General features: G+C 42.6%; 1 protein-coding gene across 1 annotated transcript in view; it reads left to right on the forward strand.

Annotated features, from left to right (window-relative positions):
- Positions 1-7,865: 7,865 nt before the first annotated feature.
- The window catches only part of LOC125435363 (plasma membrane calcium-transporting ATPase 1-like), a 78,388-nt gene continuing 67,849 nt past the window's right edge, over positions 7,866-18,404 (forward strand). The window contains exon 1 of the mRNA XM_048501551.1: positions 7,866-8,001. The gene's annotated coding sequence lies outside the window, so the exon portion shown is untranslated. The remainder of the gene's footprint in view (positions 8,002-18,404) is intronic.

Raw genomic sequence — 18,404 nt, forward strand, 5'->3', positions numbered from 1 at the left:
CCTGCTGGCACCAACATGCTGGCTCACCCACCCATCGAACCTGCTGTGGCTCTGCCTCCAATACCATCCTCTGCAGCAAAGCAGCCCACAGGGCATCCAGGCATACACTCCAGGGCCAATGAGGAGGTTGAGAGGATTGGTGAGTCTCCCCATGCTGGGCCTGCTGTCTCACATGACTTCAGCTTACCTGGTCCATTCCCACCCTCTCTCTCCCTGCTGCGCCCAGTCCCCAGCCATACTGCTGCAAAATGGCACCCAGCTGGGGGATAGGGGTGGGAGAAGTTTGGGGGCTGGGATGGCACCTGGGGCAGGCCGCAGGGACCATTTTGCAGTAGTACACCACTGCCCGTCACAACCAATCATAAGGCTGTCTTCATGGAATCTTCCACAGAATAAGCGAACAGCCCCATAGGCTATCAGCTATGCTGTATGATCTAATTAAGCTTGTCTGGGAACTTGTCCTTGTGATAATGGCGGGGGGGGGGGGTGCTCCACACCTTTGAATGTAAAGAACTAGCTTTGGCTGGAAAATTCTTCAAGGTGGAAACTCATTTGACGTGCCCCTTCTAAAAGCTAGAATTGTGAAAATTATAGTTTCCTAAAAGAATATACTATTAACATTCCATCTAATTAATAAGCAGTTAAACAAACTATTCAGGCACACAAAAATGAGGTAGTTTTATACATTAGCAGAACTGAAAAATAGAAGTTAATGAACGATTAAATATGACCACTGAAACAAACTATCAGAATTCATTCACTACTGTGATTCAGAGAATCAGCAAGCACATTCTCCCTCCCTTTAACATGGGAAATTTCAAACTGAAAATCTTGCAACCTTAAGGCCCATCACAGGATTCTGGCATTGTTATTCTTCATTTTATTTAAGAAGGTTAGAGGATTATGGTAAGTCTGTGGGAAAAAAATGGTCATACTGAGGTAGGAACACAATTTATTGATGGCCCAGAAAATGGCAAGACACTCTTTCTGTATAACAGAATAGGCCATCTCCCCTGGCAATAACTTCTTGCTAAGGAAGGCAACGGGATGTAATGCTTAATCATTTGATCTCCGAGCCAATATGGCCAAGACCCTTCTCACTTGAATCAGTTTGCAGAACAAAAAATTGTTGAAAATATGGAACAATTATAATTGATACTTTGGAATTTGTTAAAACCAAGAAAAACAGTGCTTATCTACTTGGATGCAGAGAAAACCTTCGATAATATTTCACAGACATTTATATTAAAAATATTAGAATATTTTAAATGTGGACCTAAATTCTTAGACTGGATACAGAGAATATACACCAAAGAGCACAAATATTAATCAATGGCATTTTTACAGAAGTTCAAACTGAAAAGGGAACAAGAGAAGGATGTCCACATGCTGCTTTTTACCACCTGTGTCAGGCACAGCAACTAGCTCTGTATCTTTCCAGCTCTGACCTAGCCACAGTAATCCACACAACAGTCACCTCCAGATTGGATTATTGTAACTCGCTACATGCTGGCCTTCCTTTGTCCATGATCCATAAATTAAAGCTTGTGCAACATGTGACAGCTCCTTTTGGGAGCACGAAGTGGAGACCAGATCATCCCAGTCCTGGACCAGCTCCGTTGGCTGCCAATCGAGTTCCGGATCATGTTCAAAGTGTTAGTGCTCATTCCGCACATGCAGAATAATGCACTTTCAAACTGCTTTCAGTGCTCTATGAAGCTGTGCGGAATAGCAAAATCCACTTGCAAACAGTTGTGAAAGTGGTTTGAAAATGCATTATTTTGCGTGTGCGGAAGGGGCCAGTGTTGACTTTTAAAGCTGTGAGCAGTCTTGGACCTGCATACCTATGGGACCGCCCCACTAGATCCCTCCGCTCATCCAAGGAAAACCTACTGGAGATCCCTAGCCCAAAGAAGGTCCGGCTGGCTGCCTTTTTGGCCCAGGCCCCTACCTGATGGAATAAGCTCCCTAATGACACAGGCCCTGTGGGACCTGAATGAGTTCTGCAGGGCCTGTAAGGTTGAGTTTTTCCACCAGGCATCCCCATCTAGCCAGCCAGCCTGGCTATTATCATCACCGGCCTCCCATGGGTGTGGTTGGGGGGTGGGTTTTTAAGCACCATCTATCATTTATTTAAATTGTTTTAATGTTTGTTGTTTTAATTTGTAATGTTATTGTTGTTCACCACCCTGAGCCCAGCCAGGAAGGGTGGGGTATAAATGTGACTATTAAATAAATAAATAAATAAATAAATAAATAAATAAATAAATAAATAAATAATCACCATTATTAATTATTTTGGCTTTGGAACTTTTGGCGACAAAGATGAGACAAGTTAAAACAATTATAATTTAAAAATAGAAGAATTCAAAATGACAAGTTATGCAGATTGTAAAACACCTGATGATTGTAAAACACCTGATGGATCAAATAGGATTATTTGAATATTTTGCAGGATATAAAATCGTGGGGAATCAAACCTTGTTCACCAGATTAGTTCACTGCTCTTCAATATGACTCTGAACTCACCCTGCTGCTTGGCAGTCAGGCTTGTTGATATTTAAACTTCACAGACATTGCCCTCCTCTCCAGTTTGTGGAGCTAATTCAGGAAAATCACAGTCCTCCTCCTGCTCCTGTAGAGCTTCAGCCTATTAGAATGCAGGACTAAAAGTTTTTCATTAGGGTTCTGTTCTTTCACTTTAAGTTGTCATAGGGCAATACTTGCAGCACTTCCAAAGGACCTTGCCAGGCTACTGCTAATTTGTCCACCTGCTCAGATGTAAAAATAAGAACTTTGCCACCAAACGTACAATACCTAGGCCTGTGGCATGAATCATAATACATTTTCTGCTCTTGTTGGGCCTCCTGTGGATTGCTACCTGCTCAAGAGTGTGTTGGAGATTGCGGTATTCAGCAACATTGTGTGGACTCCATACACTCCCAATCAGCTTTTCAGATTCAATGGACCTCTGACATTTCTACCAAAAATAAGCTTGTTAGGGAAGTAGCCCAAACTCTTTTGAGTGACACCTCAAAATGCAAACATGAAATCAGGTAAAGCCACACCCCAATCTTTAGGGTGATCTACAGCAAAGGCTTTCAAAAATTTTCTGAGTCTGGATAATTCTACCTGTAAGGCCATTAGCTGACTGATGACGAGCTAGGACTGGCACGTGTTGCACTTCTGCAAGTTCACACAGCTTAACCATTAGTTTAGAAACAAAGTTAGACCATCCATGAATAGGAGCCTAGGCCAGCCAAAGAGATTTGAAAGCTCCATAACAGCTTTAGCCATGCTGTGAGTGGTAATGCTGTACAAAGCAAACCTCAGTGAGTAGAACAGTCCACCATTAACAAAATATGTTGCTTTCCCTCTTTGGAAGCTGGCAAAGAACCCAAAATGTCAGCTCCTATGCAATCAAAAGGTTGAGTGACCACTAGGAAAGAATGCAACAACATCTTAGTTTTCTGTTGTGGGTGGCCCACACTCTGATCCACGGGACAATTTTTACAAAAGTTCTGGATGGCCTTAGTGATGCTGGGCCAGGAAAAAATCCTTTGAACTTTGACTAAGGTATGCTTCATGTGCAAATGACCCTCTCCCATGAGAGATTCTCAGCTAGGTTGCATGATCTAATTCAGCTTGCCTGGGAACTTCTCCTTGGGGGTGTGGGGTGAAGTGAGCTGTGCAACTGCAAAGGCAAAAAAACTACCAGTAGCTAGGACTGGAAAGTTCCCCCAAGATAGATAATCTCTTGATAATTGGTTAAGAAGCTCCTTGTTGTTTCCAACATCATATTTGGTGGAAAGTGGTTTTAATGTGGTCATCCAGCCTCTCCAGGAAATCAACTAAACATGATTTAAGATGCCTGCTAAGTGATTTTAGAACAGACATGGGAAACTGGTATGAATTTATCAAGCCATCCATTGCATTAAAGATTTACTGAATAGTGGTTACTAAATGTCATATCTAAGATTCTTGCTAAATAACTACCAGGCTTTGAAAAACTGATATCATTGGATCACATTCACTTGTTTTGTTGAATAAACTAAAAGTTTTAATTGGATTTTAAATAAATGTGCAATGAATTGTTACTACTATTGAAAGCTTTCACGGCCAGAATCATTGCAGTGTTGTGGGGTTTCCGGGCTGTATGGATCATCCTCTGAAGATGCCAGCCACAGATGTAGGCAAAATGTCAGGAGAGAATGCTACTGGAATCTTCCGTAGTTGTTCATGCCAGCCTGCATTCTGAACAACATTATTTAGAGTAGGGGGCACTTGGAATGAATTTATAGAACCAAGAGGGAAGTGGCCAGAAAAAGTCTGGGAATGAATTAAACTAAAGCATTCATCCAGGAAAAATATCTATTAAACTAAACAACTGTTTTTATTTGCATTGCTCTTTATCAATTGTGGCAGCAGTCCTCTGCTGCAAACTATGGTCCTCTATGGTTAGGCACTTTTTAGCTGCTTGAAAGACATTGATCTCATGTGAGCAGACACATCTAGTGCCACAGAATGTATGGTCTGTAGCAGAGGACCACCTCCATAATGGACAAACAGAAGTACACATAAACAATGTTAATGAATTAATCACAGGTACATTACTAATCTTGGGAACAAATTTTCCCATTAGCCAAAATACCATAAATTATTATTTTAAGCAAACTTTCATTAACTGCTATTTCATCACAGTGAGCAACGCACTTGGAAAACACCTAGTTTGCTTCTCTTTATGTTGACTCATTTTTCTCTTTTCCTTTCATCATGTGGCTAAACCACAGGACTAAAGGAAACAAATTATTTTCTCTTATTTTGCTATGATGAAGGAAAACTGATGTTCCCTTTGAGCTACTGATCGTCTTTCTGGAAAAAAAATCAAAGCAGACTTCTTCAAAAGTATTATGAATGTCCCAGTAATTGACTGAGTTTTGAGAGTACACTCTTCTACTTCCTCCACAATCTTGACAGCAAAGGCTGTTCTCCCTTTTGCTTACTCAGGAGATGGCCACAGAGAAGATGAATATCACAAGACCTAGACTTTCTGGCTGAGAAGCAACATATGATTTACCTAGCTAAAGAATTACTATCCCAGTGTTCTTCTAAGAAGTTTAGGATAATGTGTACAGTTCTTCCCCATTTAATAATCACACCTTGTGAGGTAGGTAAGGTTGATAGAGCATGACCAGTAGAAGATTATCCAGATCCCAGTCTAACCAGTGCACTATACTGGCTCATGTATACTCAACATGGGAGAGAAAGACTGGGAAAAATTGGTACTGTTTTTCAGTTTTCTAATGACAAACCTTGGAATTTAGGGGAGCAGTGAAAAAATGTGTAAAATATTTCATCTTTTGGAATGAGTGAAAAGTTTTTAAAAGGAAGCCTTTACTCACTCAAAATGCTTTGTTAGAACTGCTTACTAAGAAGATGTTTGTGTAGTCTACAGCACTAGATAATGGGCTGGATCCAACCAGTATTTCTACTGGTGAAAAAGAAAGAAGCCATCACCTTTGATCATCCCAAAAGACTGTAAGAAAAATCATGGAACCTGTATCCATACATTTATTATTCCTGCATCCTACTCCATTTTTCACATTTCTTCCATGATAAAGGGTCCCCAAATCATTCTATATTTAGTTCTAATTAGAATACATTAGCAAATAAAGACCCGTTTATTCAGTAGTAGCTGTTTACATTTTTGAGGGTTATACCAATTTATTTTTATGTATTACTACTTTTACTTGTACAGGTAGCGGAGTATGGGGATGGGTTACAAGCCAGAGTAGTACTTCAGAATGGCAGTTTCTCCACTGTTGTTCAACTCTATTTTTCTTTGCTTTTTTGACATACTCCCAAGTTTCTTGGAAGACAGTTTTTGGTGCATCAAGCAATAGTACTTGGATGTACTAAAATAAATGACAAAATGAAAGGATCCACAAGAATAAACAAACCCTGTCAAATCCAGGGAGTGAATTACAAAATCAGGTGTAAGATAAGAGATACTCTGCCATTTGAGGGGGAAATGAGCAAAGCAGTCTTGCCACCAAAAACACATATCTGATTTCTTTCAGGTGCAAGTCAAGGAAGCAGGAAATCCACAAACTGCACTCCCTTATGCCATTAACACTATATCTTGGCTATGTTTTATCTAAACCCTGTATTTTCAATCGTTCTGGTTTAGGTCTCGTGCCATATCAATAACTGTTTTAAGCCAACCATGAACCATCAATCTTGACACAACTTGACTAGCATTTATATCTTTTTCTTTCCCCAACTACTGTGATGACCCACCAAATTCTAACTTGAAGTGTAAACATACCTGCCAGTTGTTCTCTTGCCCATATTTGAATGTAAGCACAGTATGTGTAAGTCAACCATTAAGCAGACAGTTCTAACAAATGTATGCAACTAAGGGAAGGCTTTATGAAAGATTGTCCTGCATGGAATTAGGTCTGGGTTGCTAGTAAGGCACAGGTATTAAGCTTAAAAGCACACCGTTTTATGAAAACCATAGTCTTTGGCGCACACTGACGCTATGGCAGGGCTACTCAGAAATAATTGCATTCACTAAACTTTACCCTATAACTTTTGCACAAGGAGAAAGTCACTAAAACAGGTACACATCATAATCTGTTCTGACTGGGCATTATTGCTGGGCCAGCAGTCAGTCCACCCCACCATATTTATCAAGTGTCCGTGGTGGAAATCGGTCAAACTGTGTCCTCTCAGCCTTGACATGGATAGACCTGGTTAGCCTGATCTGGTCAGACCCCTGAAAGTAAGTGGGGATGGCACTATTTAGTACTAGAAAGGGCTGCATTTCTATCCTGCATGGATTGGGGCTTAGAAGACTGGTAACAGAGGTATATGTGTATTCTGCACAGTGGTCCATTTACTGCTTGGATGTAACAAGTTGGATATAGCTGGAAGAAAAAGTACTCATTCTTTTGGAAGACAACTTACTTGGAAACTAACACCTGGTCTTTCTTGGTATTGCTAACTATATTATAACCTGACATAGACAGGTCTGGTTAGCCCGATATGGTCAGACCCGTAAGGTAAGTGTGGTCGGCCCTGCTTAGCACTTGGATGAAAGCCTGCCAAGGAAGATCGAGGTCGCTCCTCGGAGGGAGGAAATAGCACACCACCTCCGAACCTCAAGTAGCCCTCAGGGAAGCCGTAATTCAGCTGCGACTTGGTGGCAAAAAAGAAAAGCAAGACTCATTTTTCCTTTCCCGGGTGCGCAGCTTGTAAATACCCACCCCGCTCCGGTGGCCCGAGAGGGCATTCGTGGCGAGTCGGCCTGTACGCCTCCTCGATGCCCAGAACAAGAGGAAGACAGTGGTCCAGGCAAGCAGCGGTCTCCTGCAGCCGGTTGTGGCTGTGAATTGCCGCCTTAACTTGGCTCTCATTTTATACTCTCCTTCCTTCCTTCCCACTTGCCGATTGACTGACCCTCGAGCCTTCGGCGCTTGGCGTTTAAACCCGCCCGCCGCCGGCCAGCCGTCCGCCCCATCGCCTCCTTCATAGGCGGAGGGCAGGGAATCACAGACGGCCGGAGTTTCGGGGGTGGGGGGAGGGCAGGGCGCGCGCCCCAACCGCCCCTTCGCCCTCCTTAGGGAGCAGCCAGTGGCAAAGTCAACGACCCGCAGCCCGCCGGGCCTCATCAAACGCTCCTGCCCGACCCACATACGTCATGGAAACAAAGCACGTCAGGCAGTCACAGCCAAAAGGAGGCAAGTTAGGAGGCGGGGAAACCGAGAGGCACCGCCCCTTCGGGCAGTGGTCCCAATCGTAAGCTCCGCCCCCTCTTTCCTCTAACGCCCCCTCCCCACCCGTGAAGGCGCTGAGCTTTCCGACCCCCTCCTCTTCCTGCAACCCTGGCGAGACCCCGTCACGTGACTGGGACCGTGGTGGTGCGGGACGCGGCGGCGGCGGCGGCGGTTGCCACTAGAGCCGCGGTCGCGTTGGGGAGGGCGAGTGAGCAGGCAAGTAAGTGACCGACCCCTGCGGGGGAAGGGAGCGTGCAGCAACGGCGGGCTGGCCGGGCTACTACGCCCTCTGCCTCCCCAGTGGCGAAGCAGCCGGTTGCCTCCGCGAACTTGCCCGCACGCCTGCCGCTGACTAACCGGTGCGAGGTGCTGGCCAGCTACTGCCGAGGGCGGGGCAGGCAGCCCGGCACTGTCCTCCTTTCTCCCCTCCCCGTTTGCAGGCGGGCGGGCGGGCGGGCTCGGCGGTGGCTCGGGCTCGCGGGCCGTGGTGGGGGCCCCCGTGTGCTGGCGACGGCGGCGACTGCCGCGTGTGGCGGGGCTCGGCCGCAGTGGCCACGGTAAGAAGTGGCCGGGGTGGGAGGGAGGGGGGCGAGGAAGCGTGACGGGAGAAGAAGCGGAGGCGTCGTGTGGCGCTGGCTGCCTCCTCATTCCCGTCGGCGCAGGTGGTGGGACTAAACTGAGCAGCGCAGGCCGGGCGGGCTGGGGATTAGGCAGCCGGAAGGCGCAGGAGGAGGGGGCGGAGGAGAGGCCGGCGCGGCAAGGCCGTTTACGGCCCCCCCCCCGTCCTCCTTGGCCGGCCTCGGGAACCCCACGCCGCCGCCTGGAAGAGCGGTTCAGTGTGACCTTGAGGGCAACCGGGAGCGACGCTGTCGCCTCGACCGCCCACCCCACCCGGAGGCTCGGCTGCCGCCTCAGGGGTGAGCGCGGGCTACTGCCTGGCGGTTCCCTTTGGCCCGCCTGCATTTCACGTTGCCCGCTGGCCAGCTTTCTTCCAGCGTGCCCCCCCCCCCCCCGCCCGTTAGGTGGAGGCGCTTCTCCGTCTCCGGTTCGCATTGCTGGGTTAAGTAGCTGGGATTAGATTGCCGCAGCTGCACGGCATTAGCATTCCCGGCCACCTCGGTCTGTGCCCTCTCCAGAAGAGAGAGAGAAAGGGAGAAAATACGTCCGCGGGTCACCTCTTTCTCGGGAGGAGAGGGGGGGGGGGTAGCTCGGAACTTGGAGCTTCCTCCCGATAAGTGTTTCTTCCCACCTGCAAGCTGGATTGTGCTTCCAATCGGAGGGTAGCCACCGACAATAATTACCGATCTGGCTGCTCGTCTTGCTGCACTCCGCTTTTGTCATGACATGAACGGGACAAAACGGGTTGTGAAGGTTTGAAGCCTGATTTCCAGCGTGGCCTTGGTGAGGTTGATCAGAGCGGTGTGCAGGGGTACCGTGTGGGGCTTGCCCCAATTCGTAATAAGAAGTGCTTCCTAGAGACCTGATTTGCATGACACTCATCTTTCTGCCAATGGGGTGTTGGCTGTTGTATACCACCTGAGTTCATGGAGGAGAACCCTTCACCCTGGGGGTGGCTGCTCCCAATCCTAGAAAGGGATTTATTTCTATCTTGTATGGATGGGTGCTTAGAAGACTGATAACAACAGTAAATGTGTGTTCCATATGGCTGGCCCATTTATTGCATGGATGTAACAAGTTGGATATAGCTGGACTCATACTTTTGGAAGACAACTTACTTGGGAAGTAACAGTTGGTCTTCCTTTGTCTTGCTAACTATATTGTAAACCACTGCAAATGTAGAGAACTGTCTCGGAAAAGATCCAGTTTCATTTAAACAAGGTAGGAGATTGAAGTAGTTATCTTTCCTAGGCCTGTGTACTTAATTCTGTCATAAAAAGCCTCTGAAATGTAGTTACTTCTACTGTGCCTTGTTCTCCCTGCCCTTCCATTCCCAATTTCAGTAAAGGAAGGGGGTGCTTAAGATAACTGACCTTTGATTATATTCTGTGAATATAAATTTGTGAAGATTTTCATAACATTAAGCTTTGCTTTTGGTCCCTGTGAACAGTTTAAATTTTCAGTGTTAAGTTGTTTATTGTTTTGAAAACTGTATCAGCTGGGAAGTAAGACCCTTGCTGAAATATGATGGTTGAACCCTCACTGCCTTTCCAGGCTGTATGACTTACCTTGCCACTTTACAAATATACTTGTAAAGAACTACTTTTTTTTCCCAGTGGAACAGGAAACTTGAGTATTAGGATTATATTCAGCACTACATGACATAACTGTAAAGGAAGGTTTTTGGGAATGAGATGTAGATCAGATGTTGTGAAACATAAATGATGTAGGTGTTCAGCATAGAATGTACACACCACTAGAAATACACACCTTGTGCTTAATAATATTAGCTAGTATCGTAATTTGACCTGTGAACGATTTGCTGAATAAGAGCATTGGCAATAGATTTGTAGTTTGGTACAAAATTGACTTATGGTAGTTGCAAAGTATGTGCCTGTTAGTACCTTGGGATGTGAAATATTTGGAATAACTGCAGGTATATTGTAGACTTAAACTTATGTGGTCATTTCATTGATAGACTTATTTATATATGTGGTTTCAGCTATTCTGAATCTTAAGATTTCATAGTGAATGGAAACTTTAATCTGAAAATGGAAAAAGGATCCTGTACAAAAAAATGACAAATAATCTCTGGAATAGGAATTGGTATATTTAGAATGGATATTGTGAAGTTTGAGCGTACTTGTTTCTTGTGTTGATGCAGTGGAACCTGAAATCTGCCACCCATAGTTTGTGTGTATGAAGTAGATGTGTTGGATGATAGCATGTATTATGGGCTGAACTATGTACAATGTTTTTTTCTCCATTTTATGACACTGCTTAGTAATTTCACAAAAAACTCTGTACCAGGATTCTCATTACTCCTTACCATGGAAGAGCAAACTGAACGTTCTTACGAAATGGGTGAAATAAAGGGAGGCTGGAAAGTTTGTTACATGAAACCTGATGACTACTAACTAGTTAGCACAGAGCGACTGTCTTCGAGCATCAAACTATGAAACTCAGAGCATGCCATGCACTTTGAATGTTTCATAAGTAGCACAGTTCTGACTGTTTTCTGGGTTTGATAGTGTTTATTTCTAGGGAAAACTTGAGAATAGGTATAAAAATGATAGAAAACAAAACCTTCCAAATTGTATATGTATTACAGGCAGAAGATGGCAACATGAAAGGAACGTGGAAGCATTCCAGTAGTATTACTACTATATTCTGTCAGAGGCCACAGTCCACAAACTACTTTTCTTCTATAAATTCAAATTACGCTGAAGTCCCATGCTTGTGGTTTGCAGCCTAGCATTGCTGAATTAAGTAGAACAAATTGGAAAGTGCAAAATAGGATTAAAATGTAACTGCTGGACAAAATGAAATGAGGTTCTTGGTTGGGAATAACATTTTTTCTATGTTATCTATTAATACTCAGTTTTCTATAATAGACAGTTTTAAAATTCCGTCAAGGTTACTCATGCTGTGATCCATCTGGCATGAAAAGATGGAGGGCTGGATGACCCCTGAAGATGGTACAAATACAGTACATTGAGATTGGTCTTCCTGAATGTCAGTTGAGGTGAATGCAGTCTGTAAGAAATTCAAAGGACTTTTATATATGTAAAGATTAAATCTTGTTGTATTTTGGAAAGGAAGAGTGTCTGCCTATAAAACTCTGTAGTAGAATGTAGTTTAGGAGGATATTGGCTACCTTCCTAATATCTACTTTTATTAGAGGTAGAGGTTTCTTGTCAGCGATACAAATTAAAGTTATTGATTCAGTTTCAGGAAATTAGTATCAATTATTAGTCCAACATATATGGATATGCTTTATTGCTATGTCAAAATGATGTATATTTCATTTCTAATTTGGAACAATGAGTAAACTTTGCTCCTTAAACCTTTACCTGAGTACACTGTATTTTTCAGGCTGTGATAAAGTAGGTCTTCTCTTAAGTTTTAAGATCCATGTCTTTTATGTTGAACAACTTAGTTCTACTATATTTCCAAACTCAGTTCCGACAGTTGTTTATCCAGTGTTATTGAAACTAGGGGAAAACATTGTCAAAAATGGGTACTTGCAGCTGAAAGTATTTTGTTACCACATGTTTAGAGCTGTATCTGCATCATTTACAAAAGTAAAAGCAGGTAAGAGTATAAATTAAGCAGGTATTGGAATAAAAGACTAGCCTAACATTAAGGATCTAGCACTAATTACCTGCTATTAGTGGAATAGCTGTGGTTGTTCATTTTGTCAAAACTGTTGGGTGCTGTTTATCATCAGGACTTAAACTGATATATCATAAGTATGAGTGAGCACTTCACAGTGGTTTGTCGTCATAAGTTGTCGTGCTTGAAGCTGAAGTCAGGCACTACAAGGGTTCTGTAGATTAGAGAGTGATCTTTAAAAAACAAGTTTTTCTAGCCTCCTTAAAAAGTTGAGGCAGTGTTTGTAAGTACCTTGGCCATCACTGTTTGGTATGAAGTCTGTTTGTTCTGATTCAAGTCAAACACCAGCATTTGTGCCTTTGTAACCTCAAAACTTGACTTTTATAACACCTAGATGTGGGATACCAGGACTGTTAAGAAGCTACGACTGTTGTAGAATAAGACTCCTTCCATGCTGAAAAGTGAAAAAATGGAGGAACATTGCACCATTTTCTTCCATGCTATGCATTGGTATGATTCAGTCATTGGGGGCATAATTTTAAGGCGTGGTTATGACCTGTAAAACATTAAAGATCTTTAGGTCCTGCACAGATGAAATAGTTCCCTTCCCCATGTGCTTGCATGATCTTTGAACTGCATTGTGTGCGCCTCTGTTGTGAAGAAGATACTGTAAATAATGAGCACAAAGAGGTAGTTTGGATTGTAGTTGCATACTCAGGTGTCTCTGAACCTCTGGAGAGACTTGGGAACCCTATTCTGAACTACTGTTCAGATTTAATACAAGATTTAACTGTTGTGCATATATTGAGTAGCTGGTTATGTTTAACGTACATGGCTTGATCCTCCAGAGTCCTGAACATTGTGAAATATAATTTAACAATATGTAATATAATTTCCAAATGATGAAAACTCTAAAATGCAGTTAGAAGTGGCACTCCTTGCTATAAAGTAGCAGAAATCTCCAGAGTTGTTAGTCTGCATTGAATACCTTTGGAAGGTGCATTTCTTCAGGCTCTTTCATCCTTTCCTTACTCCTTTTCATCTTCTACTGCCCTCATCTTTCTTTTCACCTTTCTCTTATTTATTACTACCGTTGCTGTAGGTTGAATTCTAACTTCTGCTTGTGATATGCAGCTTGTGCTTATGAAATGCAGCTTATCACACTTGTATGTTCCTTTCCTTCATTCTCTTGTTCATGATTTGGGAAGCCTTGAATCAAACTCCAGTTCACTCCAAATGCAGGAGCACTTGGACACACTGGAGTTTGTGTCCTTACCCTATAGTGGGATTCTAAAGTAGGATGTGACAGCTATTGGGAATTCAAAGACTTCTCAGATTTGGGAAGCCAAAGCATTCTTCGTGTCTGAGGCGAGGAGGGAGGGAACACACTGTGTTCATACTTGTCATAAACAGCATTTTGTTTGAATGCCACTAGAATTATATTTGTTGCTAGAGAGAACTTATTGCTTCAGTGATTTCTCACATGTTCTTTTTTATGCTTTTGGCTTTAAAACGATCCATAGTTCTTCATGGTGAGATGGATAGTATTCTTCTTGCCATAAATTTTGTGTCTGGTTGCATTCACAGCTCTCACCAAGTGGGTGAATAGCAAATTCAGCTTTACCATCTGAACCAATGTTAGAGAGAAATATCTTTTGAATTCTGAGCATGGCCACGTAGATGCTCAAATAAAAGTTAGATTTTGGCAATGAAGCCAAATTTCAGTTTCTAAGAAACCATGTTCTTGCATCAGTTTCACCAAAATCTGCCTGTACTGACATAACCTGTTGTGTGCAACTAGGGGTGCAATATTCGAAGAATAAGATAGGGGCATAAATGAATTACATTTATCTCAGAGCCCACATTTATAACCAGTTGTGTTCATACTATAGTAATAGTATTCACAACAAGACTTTCAGACAGCCACATTTTCAGTCATCATCAAGCAAAAGAACCACATCTGCTCCCTTCCTATGTATGGAGCCTGAACCTCATGAAGTCTTGCAGCTTACCCATTCCTCTCAGTGGCAGCCATTTGATGCTTAAAAACGGCTGGCCACCACAAGTCCCTCCAGGTTGCCACCTTGCCACCAGTGACTTGTTTGCTTGTATGTTTTGAGAAAGAATTTTTCCAATAATTTTTCTATTCTACAGATATCTTCCATTCTTTTATCTGTTTCCAGGCAGTTTATAGTGATGGACCTCCCTCTCTTCAGTAACCTAAACTTTCCCTGTTCTGTTAAACTGATGCATCTTCATCTTCTCTTCCCTACCTACATTTGTTGTATCCTATCTGCTTCTTTCTGGGACTGTTCACACATATGGATCTGCTATGTACAGTCAAAGTGTAACAAATTGTTCCTGTGGCTTTTGTGGCTCAGGTTTTGTTGTTCTCTGCCAATTCTGTTGTACAGGCAGATGAAAGAGGTGATGCATGTCTTTAGATTTGTTTAAAACCAGTGGATTGCATTACATGCACACCTAACCTGTCTAAATGCATCTGTTGCTTAAGCTAGAGCCTTTTAAACGGTTGCTCAATTCTTGTTTGTATTCTAGTTGATGGTCTTTGTATGTGTTCTAATTTGAATTAATATTGCTTAAATGTGAAATGACCAAGAAGTGACGCGGTGGCATAGAAACAAATAACTTGTCTCTTCTGCAAAAAGTCCTATCCAGTTACATTCAAGAGTTCTGTATTCCGCCACATTTACTTCTAAACAGCTTCATTAATGGGTTTATAATTTGAGCTTTTCAGTTATTCTAGTCCTTGAGATTCTTCCAATTCATTCTACATATATTCCTGATTCTTTGGTACATAAACAGTGTACTGTAGTGGAAAGTCATGTTTGAATGGAGGGCTGTTGGACTGGGATCTCAGAGACACAGATTCAAATCCCCACTGTGTCATGGAAGTTTTCTGGGTGACCAGTCACACACTCAGTATAATTTGCATCATAGTATAGTGTTGTTTTAGTTTAAAACAGAAGAGAGAACAATGTAGGCCAACTTGGTTCCTTGTTGGGGTATCTAAAAATGAAATAAATTTGTGCTGGAGTATAGGATGGAAGGGCATTAATCCCAAGTGAGTGGACTTGTAGAACCACTTTATCTTCTGACTCTTTTTAGACTGGTTTTCCATTAAGATGTCAGTAACTGTCTGAACATTTAGAGTTTTTTAAATGTCCTTTTTTCAACATTCAAATCAGTTGCATCAGCTGCAGTTATTAAAAACCTTAAAGGATAGCTCTTACACCATCATTCTTGTGTTCATTTGCTATATTCTTTGATATTTAATTAAAATGAAAGATCCAATATATGCTCCATGTTACCTTCTGATATATGGGTAGTATCAGCAGTGCTAACTTGGATTGATTGTGGCCCAGAATACAAATGTTGACGAGTGAGTTAGAACTCTGTAGCTGTGTTCACGATAGGAACATTTTGAAGACCAAGATTGACTCTATCTGTCCAGGTTGACACTTGCATCCTTAGATAGTTTTAGATATGTACAGGCTTCTCAGAAGGGTAATTCAGTGTGATTTAGACTATTTTCTTATTAATAACCTTGTGTGTGGGGCTGAATGTCTGTTCAAACTGCCTATCAGATTTGACTGCTAATATTGCTTACCGTAAAACAAATCTGTTCCTATGTGTAAACATTGGGATAATAGTATAGATTAGGGCAGTGGTGGCGAACCTATGGCACGAGTTCCAGAGGTGGCACTCAGAGCTCTCTCTGTGGGCACGCACACACAGAGTTCATCATGTGTGGGAGGTGGAAAATCACCCACCACACACACACACATCTAGGCTGGCCTGGGCCGCTTGGTACAATGCCTCTCGGTGAGCAGGGAGGACTCGGCTAGCGAGCCTGCTGCCTGTCCTCCGGGTGGCTGATACTCAAGGGGGGGGGGGCAGAGGCAGAGGAGGCGGAGATGCTAGAGAGGCACAGAGCGATGCGTGCAGGACTTGCTGGAGGCCAGAGCAGGTTGACCCCTGCTCGAGCAGGTGGGGTGGAGGCATAGGGGTGGGGTGGAGACGCTGGAGCAGCGCAGGGCAGAGCAGCTGGTACACGCAGGACTAAAATCTCAGTATTCAGGTTAAATTGCCATGTTGGCACTTTGTGATAAATAAGTGGGTCTAGTCCCATCCTGATGACTGGTGAATTATAAAGGAAAAGCAACAGCACTCCTCACTGTGTGACCCAGGGTAAGATGGAGCAAAGCCAAGTCAAATTGTCCCATAGGCAACTTCACTCTTCTTGCTGTGTAGCGGAGGGGGGGGGGAGGTCAATGCAAGGAGCCCCATCGCTGCTGCTTTGCAAGGCAATTTTTTGAAAAAAAGGAGAAGCAGCAGTCCTCACTGTGTAGCCCTGTGTGGGGAGAAGCCAAGGCAAAGAGCCCCAATTGAGCTGCTTTGCAAGGCAAGATTTTGTTAAATGAAAAGCAGCAGCACTCTCCTTGCTCTGTGTGTGTATGGGGGGAGCCAAGGCAAAGAGCCAGTAAAGGCATCTTTATTACTCAATCTTTGTGCCCCATTTACATGGTTCTCTCAAAAAGACATTCCTAACTACTACCCTGCACTGTGGGACAAAGTCAAGATGCACTCTGTTGTCTTCCCAATATCATATTTCATGAAGCAGGGCTTCAGTGCAGTCACTCAGATTCTTTCCAAACAAGAAAAAGACTGGAGATTACTGAATTTTGGGATCTAGAACTTCTCCTTAGTGCCTTGGAGCCCGATGTTGAGAACCTGATATCCCTGCACCAGGCACATTCATCCCATTAAAATTGTGAAGACATAACAGGTAAGATGCAAACATACCCTTTTCTATTGCTAAAACAGTTCATAATACTAAAACTGGTTTTACTAGGACTGACCCCTGCAATACAGAATATTACCTTTGTCTCTTCTCTCTCTGCCCTCAGTTCTGTTACTTTGTTGTAGTGCTCATATAAATAAACATGTAATAAACTGGTGAAAAATAGTATTTGAATACTATTGGCTTAAAATTGAAATGACTGTGGCTAATGTTCAGAAGTTGAGAGAGAACACATAAAAATAACTATGATCACTGTTGTTTATCTAGATTGGGGTCTGCAAACTATGGCTCTCTAGATGTTCGTGGACTACAATTCCCATCAGCCCCTACCAGCATGGGCAAGTGGCAGGGCTGTTAGGAATTGTAGTCCATGAACATATGGAGAGCCATAGTTTGCAGACCCCTGATCTAGATGAATGCATTTTTAGTTATAGTATGATATGTAATACTTCTGTTCTTACATATTATGAAATGCCTCTTCATTGTTTAAAGATGGGATAGAAGTAACAATATCAGTGTAGATTTGTAAGCAAAAACTGAACTAGTAAATTTCTGAGATAATTATTCTATTATCCAATTCAGATTATCAGTGTTGGAGGATGAGGCTTTATTTTCCTAAACAGACATGTTTTGGAACACTGCAAAATGGATATAGAATAGAAATGAAAAAAAAAGGTCAATTAGTATTTAAGTTTTCAGTACTCTTCCAGCAGATCACTTTGTTGAAATCTGTACAAATGTTGTTAGAATGCTAATGTTTATCCATTTTTAAAGTGTCATTGATGTTGTTTAGGCTAACACATGATATGAGTGCTGAAAGCACCTACAAAAGGCCATGGTCTAGGACGGTCATGGGTGTGAAAGAGTGTGTGTAAGTAATTTAAATATGTCCCCCTCACAGCTGCTGATGGTTCTCTGCAGAAGGGAAAGGATAGAGGTGTCACTATACCACTGGTGTATTTCTCACTGTGAGCGTGAAGGCATTTCACTGTTTAGTCAAGGAGACACAACAACTTCAGAATTCCTTTATCAATTGGTTGGTCTGATTGAGCTCTTTTTTCATTTCTTGAATAGGAAAGGAGCACAGAAGGGTTTAGCTCCCACCCCCAGACATTCATCTGGGCTTTAGTAAAGGGACAACTCATTTCATGTGCCTCAGTTCCACATGTGCTTCAGTTTTGTTAAGCAGTCACTAGAATCCAAAGGGACCATTCTAAAACAAAGACAGTTCAGCATGTGGTGAATGAAGATACAACTTTTGGTTTTTTCTTTTGGTGAGACAGAGTATAGTTTAGCATTTAATATTTTCTGCTTTATTAGGTGAAGCATGTTGGATGTTGCACAGCTGATAGTGATTGTCAGTCATTTTAAATTTTTGTTGGATCTGGAAGTGCTTGTTGCAAAAATGTTGGCTTGGGTACAAAAGGTACCATTAACTACTTGATATTGTGACTGCTGCACAAATTCTATGGGGTGATTAGAACACATTAACTACTTAAGTCAGTAGTACATAGTCACTGTCGACATTAGCTTTTTATATCTGTTCACTGACAGAGAGGAACATTGTG

This window comes from Sphaerodactylus townsendi, linkage group LG06, assembly GCF_021028975.2.
Source record: "Sphaerodactylus townsendi isolate TG3544 linkage group LG06, MPM_Stown_v2.3, whole genome shotgun sequence".
NCBI classification, from domain to species: Eukaryota; Metazoa; Chordata; class Lepidosauria; order Squamata; family Sphaerodactylidae; genus Sphaerodactylus; species Sphaerodactylus townsendi.